The sequence below is a fragment of the Malurus melanocephalus genome, unplaced genomic scaffold (assembly GCF_030028575.1).
Source record: "Malurus melanocephalus ecotype Western Australia unplaced genomic scaffold, MMel_1.1 scaffold_44, whole genome shotgun sequence".
NCBI classification, from domain to species: Eukaryota; Metazoa; Chordata; class Aves; order Passeriformes; family Maluridae; genus Malurus; species Malurus melanocephalus.
The window spans coordinates 1,123,512-1,127,616 of record NW_026623276.1 but is presented as its reverse complement, the minus strand read 5'-3'; positions in this window follow the sequence as shown (position 1 = coordinate 1,127,616).

Sequence of the window (4,105 nt, the reverse complement as noted above, 5' to 3'; positions counted from 1 at the left end):
GGGCATGTAGTGATTGGACAGGACAGAACAGCTTGAAACTGAAGGGAGAGTAGATTTAGATCAGATGTTAGGTAGAAATTCTCTAYTGTGAGGGTGGTGATACCCTGGAACAGGTTGCTCAGAGAAGGCCCATCCCTGAAAGTGTTCAGGYTGGATGAGGCTCTGAGCAATCYGRGCCAGTGAAAGGTGTCCTTGTCCATGAATTAGATGATCTTTAAGGTTTCTTCCAACCCAGACCAGTCTATGATTTTATAACTAGGGAAGCAAATTTGCATAAGAAGCTCCCCCACTGGGGCAGGGTCACAAGGCAAATCTGGACCTGCAATTCCTGATAAAACTCCAGCAATGTACAGCTTTTATACATTCTCTGTCTTGACCTGCACGCTCTTCAAACAGTTCTTAAACATTCAACAAAAAGATGGCCAATGTCCTGTACAGCAGSTACAGCCTGTGCCTGTGACATGTGGAAAGTTGAGAATGAGCTCCTCAGACTCACAGAATGGCCTTCAGTGCCAAAGCACCTGAAGCAATGCTTTAATTCCAATTTAGAGGATTATCATTTGTCAAGCCTAAACGACTGTAAAAAATTGGGTAAGAGGGGCTGGCCCATAGGAGCATACCAAATCTGTGCTACACATTGTCCCTGCTTCTGCTCARGTTTCTCACCCTCAGACACCATCATTATAATTTTTTTTATTGGTCTTGTCTCTCTCAGGAGAGCTGTTATGCCACAGCCCAAGCATACCAACACATAGGACTTCACACCTTTAAGTAATGCAGCTTTTCCATGCATGGATTTTCCCTGCCCTTGACTCCCCAGCCAGGATGTCTCTCTGCTACAGCACTAATTTGAGAGAGGGACCCTTTCAATTCACTCCCATTGTATCAGCTTACTCTAAGAGAGAATGACAGGACAATGGCCAAGCACTGCAGGGAAGGGGCTTTACAAGTGCCTGAGTGWGTGAAGTCATGCATTCACCCTGTTCCATTTTTTCCAGATGCAGTGCTTCGGGTTTGTAACGTTGCAGTAGGCTGTGCAGGTCCTCTGTCAATGTTTTTACAGTGTACTGTGGGAGAATTCCTCTGTCCCAYCCCAGATCCTGGCAGAAGCAGCATRGGTATGGCAAATCATGAAAGYGAATTGGCTCTGGCTCCACATTTGTGGTTCCATTGGTAGCAAGGCATTGAAGCAGTGGTTCACTCTCCGGTGTATGAGTTATGCAAAAAGCCTGCTTGTCTGCAATTCTCCCTCTTTTAAACTGTCTAGAATCAGTGCATTGAGCCTATTTTGCACTCCAGGTAGATCCACCTTCAGCTGTCTGAACCAGGCAGCCCTTTTCATATCTGCTGCATCCCAACACATCCTGTGCTGTGCAAGTCAGCACATTCCCCTTTCCCTGGCATACTTCTGCACAAGCCTGCCTCTGCTCAGCTTTGAAATTGCAGTGATGTCAGCCTGTGCCATACTCCATGCATTTCTAGGCCTGATTTTTAAGCTCTGTGAAGCCCCAGACCAGCACAAGACAGTCTGTTCACAGATCCTGATCCAGTCCAAGCAGCCAGACTATACYCAGATGAAATACTTTTTGGTGCAAGCTGACAYAGAATCATTGAATTGTTAATGTTGAAAGTGACTTCAAAGATCCTMAAATCCAATTGCCAACCCAGCCACTGTCATATTCAATTATAAAYCGTGTCCCCAAGTTCCACACTCATTTGTGTTTTGAACACTTCCAGGGAYGGTGAGTCCASCACTTCCTTGAGCAGCCTATTCMAWYCCYKRMYWMCCYTTYMRKKRARAATTTTTTCCTAAYATCCAKYCTAAACCTCCCTGGTGCAACATGAGGCCATGTCCTCTTGTCCTATGCAGTTTCTTTGGTGGAGAGGCCAACCCCACTTGRCTACAACCTCCCTTCAGGTGGCTTTAGAGAGCAGTGAAGTCACTCTTGATCTTCCTGTTAATGATTGCAGAGGAGAAAGAATTAGGAGCAAACATCACAGTCTGATATGACATTTCTGGGCTGCCATGGAAAATAAGTTATGGTGCTAAAAGGGAATCACTATGGACTAACAGGGAAGATGTCTGCATAAATAGCACATAAGCAGAAATCAGTACACAAGGCAATACCAAGTTYAAGAACACATAAAAATTATCAAAAGAAAGGAAAGCCTAAGTAATATGTTATTAATTACCGACTGTGAAACATTAATGAAAGTTAAAATTAATTTCAACTGCATTTCGTAAAAATCCTAGAAAGATGAAACAAAGGTGCTTTCATGATTTGCTTGCTGAAGAGGGAGCTTTTGAGACTCAACAGGAAGCAGTTGGACTGTCAACATGAAAGGAGCGATTGATCAGAGAAAAGTGCAGAGGGGTTCCCACTGCAGAGCAAGCTCAGGAATTCTGTGCAGTGGCCAATAACAGTGATGATGGAGAACCCAGAACAAATGTTATAGGTGCCCTGTCTTCTGTGCCCTGCTGCTTTTTCTACCTAGAAAACTGTATAGATCAAGTCTCCTCTTTTCCCTTTAATGAGCACCGTCCTTTTGTGCTGCCCCCGGGACTGAGGATGAAGACCAGGAAGAGCTAAAGGTGTGTGGGGCAAGAAGGCACAATCAACTGAAGGGTGCCAGCAGATAAGGAGAGGAAGGGAGGAGCAGCTCATGGAGCTCATATTTTGGCAGGGCTGCACAGGGCACTGGGCCAGGGACAGCCCAGGTAATAACCCATGGGCTGTGGCCAGGGCAGCTGGGCTGGGAACCAGCCACAAACTCCTGCAGCTGCTGAGAGAAGGTGACAGGCTCCCCTGGCAGGGAAGGCACTGCCCTGTTTCTAATTTTTTCTCGCTTTGCCTCTTGAATTTTTTGAAGTAGTATGTCATCCTTASTCATGCCAGATTCATTCTCACCCTGGAAGTGACTCTACAGATTCCAATTCAGATGTTAACTGTTTGGACACGAATGTGTCATGCAGAGCACTGAAAGGTAAAATTGTGGTAAAAGAGGTGGGATAAATATTTTCTACACCAAAGAGTTTCCTGTTTGTATGTTTTATTGAGGAAGGCTCTGTGGCAACATCATACACGACTAAGAGCAGAGCTTTGAATGCTGGTTAGCAGCACTGTGTTTTTGTCCTCCTTGGACTTTCAGAAGAAAAGAGACCAAAACCAGCAATAAGGCTCACTTAAGCTATTCACAAAATACACAACAAAATCCAGAAACAGTAGTTCTGAGATGGCGCCCAGATCTGGATCAGGAACTGCCCATCAGCATCTGTGCCCAGAGCACCTAACACAGTGGGGCTTCAACACAATTCCTGCTTCCTTAATGGCTGAAAATATTGGACCCCAKGGGTTCTCCTGGATCCCTACTCCTATCCACATTCCAAATAAGAATAGGAATCATCCTGAGAGAAAATTAGTSATGTAGGCTGCTAATGCTGTCCTTCGGAGAAGGGAAAYAAGCTAAAACRCCACATAGAAGGTGAAATTAAAACRGAGTAGTTTCTGGCTGGGTGCCCTCTGGAGCTTGTATAACTCATTCTGATTAGAAAGAAAAACATTTAATATACATTGAAATATTTTTGGCAAGACCAGGGAAAAAGTGTGCTATATGATGGATATGGTTTTAATTACACTTTGAAAGTTTGGCTGAGTGGAACAGTAGCAGCAAAATAATTTGCTGTTTAATTCCCCCCACAAACCTAAAACAAGGCTTTTCTGCTTAGCCAAATATTAAGATGACATTTCACTACAAGTTCAATCAACTCCCAAAGTTGCTCTCTCTTTACTAAGAAAACTTTTGGCTTGCATATTAAAACAATGATGGGTAAAAATAATCAGTCACTCATGGATCATCTCCTCCTGTTTATTCAGATGTTAACGCCGTATCTTTTCCTTTTCTCATTACAACAATCACTTTAATGCAGGAACTCTTTAATGTTTACTGATAATGTGAAGAGAGCAAGAAAAGGTGTTTTTCCAAGGAATTATTGCACAGCACTAGTGCTGCAGCAAGCATTCTGTGTTAGAATGTGTGCAGCAAAAATCATATAGCTGAAATTATTTGCAGATATCCATTTTAAATTCCAACTTCATGTGCTTAA